The sequence below is a fragment of the Mauremys mutica genome, chromosome 1 (genome assembly GCF_020497125.1).
Source record: "Mauremys mutica isolate MM-2020 ecotype Southern chromosome 1, ASM2049712v1, whole genome shotgun sequence".
Taxonomy (NCBI): Eukaryota; Metazoa; Chordata; order Testudines; family Geoemydidae; genus Mauremys; species Mauremys mutica.
In genome coordinates, this window is record NC_059072.1 from 56,400,756 (window position 1) to 56,413,288 (window position 12,533).

Consider the following 12,533-nt stretch of genomic DNA (forward strand, 5'->3'; position numbering starts at 1 on the left):
ATCACTATCAGTGTAAAGCTTTTTTTCTGAATTCAGTTTCTCTCCATTAGAGAATTCCCCCAGCAAGGGCAATCATTGGGTGGCAGGGAGTGAATACATCAGCTCCAAACTAACCCCCAACAGGGGGAGCACGGACAAGGGAAATGAGGTATAACCAAGATGTATCTACAACCTGTCCATCTTCAACTGATGTAACTTGCATTGAGGGATGAGACTGGCACAGAATGGCCCCAGTACAAGGTGACTAATCCACTGAAATCAATGGGAGCTTTGCCATTGATTTGAACAGGGGCAGACATAGGCCCATAATTCCAATAGGTCCCAAATTAATTATGAGATGAAGCTATTGTGAAGCACGTTATAATGCATTTTTTCAAACCAACAGAACTTTGGTGAACCAAGTGCTTTTCAAAACAGGAAAGGCCTGACAGTGTTGTAAGTTGAAGTCACTCCACTGAAATCAACAGAATAACACCAAAGCAGGTGAGGGGAGAATCAAGCCCCCAAATGCCTGTTGTCTTATGGATTAAGAGCATGCAAAAATGCCATTTCTGAAAATTACATAACTTCCCATTTTGAACAAGGGATGATAATCCATCTAAAACTGACACAATAATATAGTGTCTGCTATTCTCATAATGTCAACTGATTTTTTTTTAAATTATAAGTATCTGTGTGCATACTGAAAACAAAGGCTGAGTTTCAGCCTTATTTATATAATTCCCTAAAAAAGGGGCTGATGGTATCCCTGTGGTCTAACGAGCACAGAATGTCTCACATACAGGAGTGTGAAGTACAGACCACACAAACTCAAATGCTCTTTCCCAACTCCTAGGGATAGAAAGATTTGCCATGCTTACCAGTAGCTGCTTCTGGTGAAAAGATTAGATTCCACTTTCTAGATTAAGTTTTGTCTGTTCTTTCAGCTGAAGAGTGATGGTTCTGCCTTGGTTGGGAGTGACTATAGACTGAAAACTGATGAGGCTGGGTAAGATCATGTGGTTGAGAGGGATAGAGTAATAAATGATAAATAGTAGCCTTTCATAGAAGTCTAAGCTAAACCCCAAGTCCTCATTATAATAATTCCCAGAAGGGAAGATGGGATGTACACAACATTCAAATCCAGATTTCATATTATGAAATTGAATTAACTCAAATTTTGGAATTTGTCCCAAGCTGAATATAAATGAACACACAACCCCAGAGAGCCATTCCCACTGTATTTCCAGTAAGCATATACTGCAAAATACCTGAAGGCAAAATGTTTTTTGTGGTATTCCATGTTGTGATAGCACCATTTCATAAGCATGGTGAAGCATTCATTAAGAGTTCCAGATGGAAAATTGTGTGGCACAGTGAGAGAAGAAAACAGCAGGATACAAGATGAACATAAGACAGGCAAAGATAGAATGGGCAGAAGAGAGATTACCCAAAGAGAAAATAATGAAAATGTCTCAGATATAGGACAACACAAAATAGGGAAAAAAGCCTACAGAGGCAATATTCTTCTTTGTATACAGATATGAATACTGGACTCAAAATCTCAAACCAAATATGAATCTGAGACCTGTCCTCCAGAAACTTTCTTCCAGGTTTTTGCCATTCTGGAAGAGGTACTCAAATGGAAGCAAGAGTAATCCACTGGGGAACCAGCTAGCACTGGCAAAATTAGGGATGGCCCTATGTTATATAGGGTAGATAGTTAGTTATAGTCTCTAAGGTTCTATAATTGAAATGCCTGAACCCGGCTTGAGCTATCTAAACAGAACTGTGTGTTGGCACAAAACTTCTAACGGTGCTAGATTTTTGTGATTGCTTTTAATATTTAAAGAGAGCAGTTACTATTTCCTGAGTAAATGACAAATGATTTTTAATAGCAATGTCTGTCATGTTTGGCACCTCATTTTACATTCCTTTTTTAGATTCCATTTATGCTCCCTATTATTCCTGCCTTACTCACTCTTGACTTGAATTCATGGCATCTGGTTACCAGCTGAGAATTAGACAAACATGTATTCCTTTCTTCTGCCATCACTTTGCTCGTGGACTCTTCTCCCTCATGTGCAGCCTAAAATGCTGGGCTTAAGTGATCTGGAAGATCTTGCATGCCCCTCTGTGCTGATTTTTACCTTCAACCTTATTTAGGCAAAACTCCCACTGAAATTTATTATAGTAGATATTAAATTATAAGGGGACAATCTGTTTATTAATTGGCTGGAAAAATACTTTTTAAGCGATGCTGTTAAACTATCCCTTTACCACAAGTCTAGTACATGTGCCTAACTCTTTATCACTATTTAATTTAGTAATATATAACATGAAGACAGATAGCTGGAGGCAAGTAAATTTAGAAAATATACAACAGGTTGTTTTTTTAATATCCCATCACCTTTTGAAATCAATCCCAAGACTTCAATGGGAAGAGGGTTAGTCCCAAGCTGGCACTTTTGGAAAATCTCATGCTAGAAGTATAAACTTTGTCTTTACAGTTCTACATTGAGTCCTGTGTATGGCTCCATCTCCAGATAATGCCAGGTATATACTATACTATACTTTACAGTTGGTACCTCTACTATCATAGTGGACCTCAAATTTCTTGACTTCACTAATTGTCAACAAGCCCCCCATTTCCTCTCTATCACTCCACACATGTATAGGGCAAGGTTTCACCATGGGAGAAAGGCTCCATCAGACACAAATGAGATGGAGCAGGTTTACCAGAAAAGAAACTGGGCAAGAACCAGAACTGTAAGTTTGAGGCCTCTAAGAAAGGGTAGGAGTAAAAGAAACATGATTTTGATCTAGTGCTGTTACCAACAAACAAATGCACTCAGGGACACCTTTCAAAAGAGGGGAAATAGGCATTCTTGCACTGTCCACCTACTGTGCTCACAACCTCCACCATAGTTGTGCATGCAAAACAATGGTAAACCTAGAAAAGACCCATTATTACCTCCTGCCCAGAAATCTGGGCACAGAGCAGTGGACTGTGTCAGAGAGCAGATTATTTTCTGCTCCAACCCCTCCGGAGGAATATATGTGTTGATAATATATGTACAGATGGTACCGCAGAGCTGATACACTGCCACTGCACATAGTGTCTTGCATAGGTGGATCTCTACAATACAATCTGGACCATAATTTTAACTTGACAGAGCCCCTTTAACTGTATGAGCCAGCTGAAATTTAAGGATTTAATTTATGTGCTTTCCTAAATGGATCTTTCTTTTTCTTAACAGAAATAGGCTCCATTCAATTAACCTAATGCAAAAATATATACAGACTACCCATTCACAAAATGGCAGACCAATAGAGTTTAGCTGAGCTCCTGTGTGTGTACAAAAAATTAAATATGAACACAAGGAATAATTAATCCTGTCTCAGTGAAAATGAGGTAGGATCAGAGGCTAAAATGGGGAAAGAACAAGTTAAAAATTACGTATACCAGTTAAATGTTTTCAAGTCACCAGGGCATGATGAAAGACATCTTAGATTGCTCAAGGAGCTGACTGAAGAGATATCTGAGCCATTAGCGATTATCATGGAAGATGGGTGAGATTCCAGAGGAGTGGAAAAGGGCAAATATAGTACCAATCTATAAAAACAGGAATAAGGACAACCCTGGAAATTACAGACCAGTCAGCTTAACTTCAATGCCCAGAAAGATAATGGAGCAAATAATTAAGTAATCAATTTGCAGACACCTAGAAGAAGATAAGGTGATAAGTAACAAGTCAGCACAGATTTGTCAAGAACAAATTGTGTCAAACCAACCTAAGAGCTAGGGGCGGCTCTATGTATTTTGCCACCCCAAGCACGGCAGGAAGGCAGCTTTCAGCAGCATGCCTGCGGGAGATCTGCTGGTAACATGGATTTGGCGGCATGCCTGCGGGAGGTCTGCCGGTCCCGTGCCTTCGGCATCCCTGCTGCCGAATTACCACTGAAGGCGTGGGACCGGCGGACCTCCCGCAGGTGCACCGCCGAAGGCTGCCTGACTGCTGCCCTCATGGCGACCGTCAGGCTGCCCTCCCATGGCTTGCCACCCCAGGCAGGCACTTGGAGCACTGGTGCCTGGAGCTGCCCCTGCTAATAGCTTTGTTTGACAGGGCAGGGGGAAGCAGTAGATGTGGTGTATATATATATATGGACTTTAGTAAGGCTTTTGATACTGTCTTGCATGACCTTATCATATATAGAAACTAGGGAAATACAACCTCGATGAAGCTACTATAAGGTGGGTGTATAACTGGTTGGAAAATCATTCTCAAAGAATAGTCATCCATTGTTCACAGTCAAGATGGAAAGGGCATATCAAGTGGGTTCCTGCAGGGATCAGTTTCGGTCCAGTTCTGTTCAATATCTTCAGCAAGGATTTAGATAATGGCATAAACAGTATACTTATAAAGTTTGTGGACAATACCAAGCTGGGAGGGGTTGCAAGTGCTTTGGAGGATAGGATTAAAATTCAAATGATCTGGACAAACTGGAGAAATAGTTGAAATAAACAGGATGAAATTTAATAAGGACAAATGCAAAGTACTCCACTTAGCAAGAAACAATCAGTTGCACATGTAATGGGAAATTACTGCTGAGGAAGGAGTACTGCAAAAAGGGATCTGGGGGTGGATCACAAGCTAAATGTGAGTCAACAGTGTAACACCGTGGTCAAAAAAGCAAATATCATTCTGGGATGTATTAGCAGGAATACTGTAAGCAAGACACAAGAAGTAATTCTTCTGCTCTACTCTGTGCTGATTGGGCATCAACTGGTGTATTGTGTCCAGTTCTGGGCACTAAATTTCAGGAAAGATGTGGACAAATTGGAGGAAATCCAGAGAAGAGCAACAAAAATGATTAAAGGTCTAGAAAACATGACCTATAAGGGAAGATTGAAAAAATTGGGTTTGTGTAGTCTGGAGAAGAGAAGGCTGAGAGGAGACATGAGAACAGTTTTCAAATACATAAAAGGTTGTTACAAGGAGGATGGGAAAACATTTCTCCTTAACGTCAGAGGATAGGACAAGAAGCAATGGGCTTAAATTGCAGCAATGGTGGTCTAGGTTGGACATTAGGAAAAACTTTGTAACTGAAAGGGTATTAAGCACTGAAATAACTTGTGTAGGGAGGTTGTGGAATCCCCGTCATTGCAGATTTTTAAGAGGAAGTTAGACAAACACCTGTCAGGGATGGTCTAGATAATACTTAGTCCTGCCTTAAGTGGAGAGGACTGGACTAGAAGACCACTCGAGGTCCCTTCCAGTCCTACAATTCTATGATTCTTACCAGCTGCAATCTACACACTGTCATTTTCAACAATGTTAGGAGAAATACAATGATGACCCAGAAGGTAAATGCCATATCAAACATGCATCTGTAAATACCTCCATTTCCACCTCCCCAAATGTAAACTTTCATATTTTTTATTCTGTTAAAAACTAGGTTTGTGTTTGGGGTAAGCCTCAATTCTACTATATAGAATTGTTGGAGTCTTCAACTACTGTATATTTATTACTTAAATCTGCAATACAAAAGCATGCAGAATAACAATAGCACTATTTATAAAGTGCTGAAAATTTCAATGACAGCAAATATGTAATTGTACCACAATAAAAACGTTGTTACCCTTTCACCGCACACCCTTTCCTCCTGTTTTTTGTTATATTAATATAGATCTCCATCCTGCTTAACTTTAAAGCACATGAGGTGTACCACTGGAGTCAATACCTACTCATGTGCTTAAAGTTAAGTGAATGTGGAAGTGTTTGCAAGATCAGTGCCTTAGACTGTAAGGTCTGTAGTGACTGCACCCAATCCTGGCTGGGTCTTTGGGTTATATGGTAATAATAGGAATTTATTCAAATATAGGTGTAGAAAGTCTGCATAATATGACAAAGATTAAGAAATACTCAGGCATTCAGTTCAATTCTTATTTTATACTTTTCTTTTCTGGTTAGGTTTGAGATCTTCACAGAGACACAACAGAGACATTATCTAAGCATGTGGTGGGAGTGTTTTAATTATCTTGAAATGTGTAGGTTATTTTGCTCATCATGTGGAGCACTTGACTAGGGAACTAGCTTTTTTTCCACAGAACACTTCAACGTGGGCCTGCTCCTGCTCCACTGTAGTCAATGGGAGTCTGTCATGGACTTCGGTATCAGGACCTAAAAAGAACAGCTACTTACCCTTCAGTAATTGTGGCTCTTTGAGACATGTTATCCACCTGGATTCCACTCTTGGTGCACATGTGCTTTAGAATGATTCTTTTGGCCAGCAGTGTCTGTTGGGGCAGCACTTACATCCTAGACGTCCTCATGTCTCCCAGGGTATAAATGGCAGAGCAGGCCAACCATCCCTCAGTCCTTTTGCCAATACATTAACCCAGAGAAGTAGGAATCTGTAGCAGTGTAGAAGGTGGGTGGACAATACATCTCAAAGAACCACAGTAAATGTAAGGTAAGTAACTGCTCTTTCTTCTCAAATGATTGTCCACATGGATTCCACTCCTGGGGACTAAAATGCAGTTTTATGATTGTTGGAGCAGGGCTCTTGATACCCACCTCCAAGCAATGACTTCAGGATAGCCCTATCAAAATGGGCATCCTATGTGGAAGACTTTACCAAAAGAACAGTAACTTGAAAGTCTGTGGACCAAACTCCATACAGCTGCCCTAGAGATTTGAGAAACAAGGATGTTCTTCAAAGAGGAACCCTGAGCTCTAATGGAATGAGCTCTCACATGGGTAGGTGGCTCTAACTTGGTTAGTTCATAACATGTTTATAATGGGGAGGGGGGGCATATTTAGTGAGGTCCTGCAAGAGTCTGTCTTGGCTCCCATACCATTCAATATATTCATTAATGATTTGGACAATGGAGTGGAGAGTAGGCTTATAAAATCTGTGGATGACACAAAGCTGGGAGGGGTTACTAGCAATTTAGAGGACAGGCCTAGAATTCAAAAACATCTTAACAAATTGGAGAATTGATCTGAAATCAACTAGATGAAATTCAATACAAACAAGAGCAAAATAGTACACCTAGGAAGAAAAAAATCAAATGCACAACTACAAAAGAGGAAATAACTGACTAGGCAGTAGTGCTGCTCAAAAGGTTCTGGGTCACAAACTGAATATGAGTCAACAATGTGATGCAATTGCTAAAAAGGCTAATAATCTGGGGTATACTAACAGGAATGTCATATGTAAGACACAGGAGGCAACTGTCCTGCTCTAGCTGGTGTTGGTGAAGTCAGCTGGAGTACTGTATCCAGTTTTTGGCACCACATTTTAAGAAAGATGTAGACAACTTGGAGAAAGTCCCGAGAAAAGCAATAATGCTGATAAGTTTAGAAAACCCGACCTATGAGGAAAGGTTAAAAAACCGGGGCATGTTTAGTTTTGAGAAAAGAACTGAAGGGGGACTTGTAACAGCTGATAAATAAGTTAAGGACTGTTATTAAAAATGACAGTGATTGATTGTTCTCCATGTACACTGAAGGCAGGAAAAGTAGTAATAGGATTAATCTGCAGCAAGGAAGATTGTTAGCTATTAGAAGTACATTTCTAGCTATAAGGCTAGTTGAGCACAGCTGTAGGCTTCCAAGGGAGGTTGTGACACCTCTGTCATTGGAGGTTTTTAAGAACAGGTTAGACAAACACCTGTCAGGGATAGTCTAGGCATACCTGGTCCTGTCTCAGTGAGGGGTTAGGCTGGATGACTCCTTTTAGCTCAATGTTTCCATGATTTCTATGTTTTCATGCAGTTGGACACACACTCTTCTAAATATCTGATTACCTCCCTACGTGAACCACAGGCCCTGAGTTTGAATTCCATTTCTATTCTATATAGGTTCTTATATTGCATTTACTTCTGTAATATCTGAGCATCTCCCAGTAGTACATTAAGCAATCTGTCACATTTGTTTCATTTTATTTATATAAAGTCAATGGACAAAGAACTAAGGCCCAGGTCTTAAAAGGTATTTAGGTTGAAAGCTGTTGAAATCAATGGAAGTTAGACAGTTAAATACTTTTAAGGATCTGGGCCTAACTCCAACCTTTATGCTCTCAGATGGGGGATGTGAGGACATCTAAGGTGAAGGCATGGCTGCAACAGGCACTGCTGACAAAAAGAACCTGATCTAGTGCATATGGGGCACATACGCACCAGGAGTGGACAATCACTTGAAGAATCTAATGTTTGCTACAGTCAAAACTGCTATTTATGCATTACAACATATCAAAACAATCATGAGTTTTATTCGACTTCTGTATAATTTAGAGATGAAACCCAACTGTAATATTTAGATCCTGGTCTGTCTTCCCCAAAGTTCAGTGGTATTTAGATCCAGAAACTGGGTTCAGAAATACCAGCCATCTCTCAAATTTGTATCTGCATCTGGATTCCAAGCCTCACATTTCCAAATGTTCAGAGTAGGCCCATCTCTACTAATGTATAAACTGTACCCATTTATCTTATGGGTTCATTATGCCCAGGTATTACAATAATATCTTGCCTTTAAATAGCACCATTTATATAAAGATTTTAAAGTAATTTACAAACTTTCCTCTATGAAATCCCACTGAATCATAATAAGAGCATTTTAAATAGATAATATATTAAGTCATAGACTGAAGACATTTACCCCTGCAAAGTGTTAACTCGACCCCCGCCCACCAAACTGAATAAGAATTAAGTGTTGATAAAGACAGTAGTTCAGTATTCATAAACTTGCAAAATACAATTTCATTTTTATAGTGTTTTAAAAAAATCTATATGAATTAAAGAAATAGGGAAAATAGAGTAGATGTTTTGTTTTTAAATGTTAAATAAAAAAGAACAAAATAGATTTTTTGTGTAGTCTAAGTCATGAGAAATACAATATTTTACCCACCTCTTTACGTCATCTTCCATTTTCTTTTCAACCTATTACATTCTTCTGTATTTTTCAGTCTATATATTATTATTTAGGCCCCAATCCTGCAAATGCTTATGCACAAGTTTACATACTGAGACTACTCATATGCTTAAATGTAAGCATGTGTGTAAGTGTCTGGAGATTTGGGACTTAGGGTGCGTCAGCAGGAAAAATTCAAGAAACACAGGAACAGCCACATCAATCAGACTAGTTGTCTGTACACTAGCCTGTCTCTGACAATGGCCATTACCAGAATCTTCAGAGAAAGAGGCAAGGACCTTCATAATGGACAATTATGGAATAACCTGCCCATTCACTAACCCCTGTAAGTCAGTGGTCACCTTATAACCTGAAGCATGAGTGTTTACATCCTTTATATATTTTAAACATAGCTAATATAACCACAGATATCTAATACTTTTTTGAATCTTGTTAAGCTTCTTGGACTCAATGATATGTTGTGGTAATGAGTTCCACAAGCTGATTATGGATTGTGGCTGGATTTTCAAAGGTGCAATAGGGAGTTAGGTTCCAGCATTGAACTCCTATTCAGAGATGGGTACCTAATTCTCTTAGGCTTCTCTCAAAATCCTAGCCTCTCTAAAAAAAAGTAATTTAAAATTAGTGGGGTTTTTTGGCTTTTAATTTTCAGTGACTATTACATTGTTTTTGTATTATTAGGAATGGTAAACAAAAGTACCTGATTTTTGTTCTCTGACATTCCCTATTGCATTGACGTCTATTATGTCCTCTCATACTTGTCTCTTCTCTAAATGAAACAGTCCTAATCTTTTCAAACTCTCCTCATATGGAAGTCTTTCAGGTGATATAACAACTTTAATTGCCCATCTCTCTATCTTTCTATTTCTGATATATCTTTTTTGACATGGTGTGATAACATTTAAAAGTGTTGCAGTTGAAGGTGTACCATCAATTAACATAATAAATAACATTAAAATATTATCAATATTGTTTTGTATTATTTTTGCCACTGACATTAGTGGGAGCAGGATCAGACCCTGAAGTTATAGCTATAGTATAAGGAGGCCTGCCGCCAATATCCTTTAATTTTATCTCCAAAAATCATGCATCAACCTGGATATTTCATGCCAACCTGCCCAACTTCATTAATTGCTGCTGTTGTGCCTAAGTAAGCTTTCTGGTGGCAACAGTGATTAGTTAGAGTAATTAATTTTAGGTTCAGGTATAAAAGCCATGACAAGTTCTATAATAACAACTTTTAATATTTTACAAAAGAAATTCCTTAACATTTTTTCCCTGTGAAAATAATGTTACTGAAAAACCATAGAAAATTCATTGCAATACAAAAATCACTCAATGGTAATAAAACATTTCCCACAATAGTGGTTAATTCCAACATTTTTTAAAAAAGCCCAAATATTAGGATGCATTAATAAAGCACAAATTAAATATAGACACAGACAAAGCCACAAAACATGTGTCAAACAAATAGGGGTTAAAATGCAACTGTATTTCACACAGACACCAAGTCACCTCAACATAATAAATTATCAGACATAAATTATAAATTATTTATTTTTTAAAACTACACAGACAATATAGTATCAAAATGGATAAATTTATTCTAAATTTAATAAAACCAACACATACAAATCTTCTTTCTGGAATTTTGGAAATAACTATTTTGATCCATTTTAATCAAAATTATGATATAGTTAATAGTCTACTATTCCAGGTCCATTTTATGACAATCTGGATAGTGGCAGACATTATCAGTTGATCTCTGAAAAGGCATTCCTTTCTCTCAAAGTTTTAAAGAATCATCAGCATATGCTACCATTAAAGATTTAAGTCAATGGGATATTAAACATGTTGTATCAGTAATGAGGTATTCTGAAGTTTGAAAATATGCAGCAGCAGTGGTAGAGGTATAAGAATGTACCTGGTTTTGAAAACCATGATTTCTGATCCTGAGTTCCCTTTTAATATAAAAGGTTAACTTTAAGGATATAAATACTCTTTATATACTATAGAAGTGAATGCAGGCACTTTTATGAAACATAATAGGATTTTCGCATTAAAATGAAAGCAAATAAATATTTCTACTTATGCACTATTGGCCTGCTCCTGCTCATAGAGAAGTCAATGGGAAATTGGCATTGACTTCATTGGGACAGGACTGGAACCTCAGTTTTTCAAAAAATTACTTCCATTTATAAAAATAAAATAAAAATTACATTTCTTCCACTAGTGCAAAGACAGAGTTCTTCATTGTAGTAATTCTGGAGTTAATGTCTAAAGGAAAAACCTAGAACACCAAAGAAATCAGCGACATTTGTCTCAGAGCTTTGAAATATGTGACTGAATGATAGTAAGTGATGCCATTAAAAATCTTTTAAAACATAAAACTAACTAGAGAGAGGAGTTCATCCTCCCATTTATGCACTGGTAATACTAAGAACAGTTGCATGTATCAATATTTGCCCAACAAAAGAAAAAACACATAATATGCCATTGGTATGTTGAATATGCCTCTAGAAGGAGTACCTTATCTGATCTGCAAAAATATCCTAACAATATACTTTATTCTAAAAATAAAACTATAATTTCATCTTTATTTGAGGAGGAGATAAATACCTGATTCAGCTCTGGTCTATACATGAATCCATTGATAAGAAAGATATCTGAACACGGACCAGCTGCAGATGGCTCGAAGGTATGCAGGACAGTTAGCGTTCTTAAAATGAAGCTTCCTAATTCTTAGCTCCAATAGTAAATGTTGATGTGTCACAGTCTCTCTCATTTAAAATTATCTGAGCACTTAAATTAATATTTAATTTAATTCTAGGGTGGGTTTCTCTCAATCTGTCATGCTGGAGCGGTTCCAGTTTTTATAAATAATTAAATATTCATTGGGTCAGAGAGAGGCTCTATAGTCTGATGGTGGAGACTTGGGTTCAGGTTCCTATTCCAAACCATACAAAGCAAATATTCAAACCTGGGTTTCCTATATCCCAGAGGAGTGCCTTAAACACTATTCTACACTTGCCTGAAGACCTGGATGTTGCTCCTTGAAACAGAGGGCAGAGAGACACACCTGTTTCCCCCCAATGATGTATGCCATTTTTCAGTTTTCGCTTTGGTATTCCATGCTAAAGCCCTGATTCAGGAAAGCATCTGTATTCAGGCAGCACTTAAGTTCACGTTTAAGTCCCACTGAAGTCAAGGTTAAGCATATAATTACATGCTATACTGAACAGGGTTGGATTTAAACATCTAAGTGTATTCTTGAACTGGAACCTAAATTAGTAAACTTCATATTGTGATGAAATACACTTCTTGAACTTTTTATGTAATTATTAAAAATACTTTGAGAAATACAGGAGCACCTACACTACTCTCTTTCATACCCTTCATCAAGACACACTTGTTCCATGAAAACTTACCAGAAGCGACCACTAGGTCATCTAGTCTAATTTCCTTATATCGCAGGCCATTGACACCTGCACACTAAACCCAATCACTGAAATTGGACCAAAATATTACAGCCCACAGGACATTAGACTATTACGTACTACAGGGAGAGAATAGGAGGGACTAACATGCACCAGTGCCCGAGGCCTCCAAAAGGCA

The 12,533-nt window shown here is 38.0% G+C and overlaps 1 protein-coding gene and 1 long non-coding RNA gene across 2 annotated transcripts in view; one reads left to right on the plus strand and one right to left on the minus strand.

Moving 5' to 3' along the window:
• ADAMTS20 (ADAM metallopeptidase with thrombospondin type 1 motif 20) overlaps positions 1-12,533 on the minus strand; it is a 176,164-nt gene that overhangs the window by 32,950 nt on the left and 130,681 nt on the right. The gene's annotated exons all lie outside the window — the stretch shown is intronic.
• On the plus strand, positions 386-6,657 carry LOC123361724. Its single transcript, XR_006576202.1, has 3 exons — positions 386-483; positions 927-988; positions 6,545-6,657. It is a non-coding gene; the product is annotated as an uncharacterized LOC123361724 (long non-coding RNA).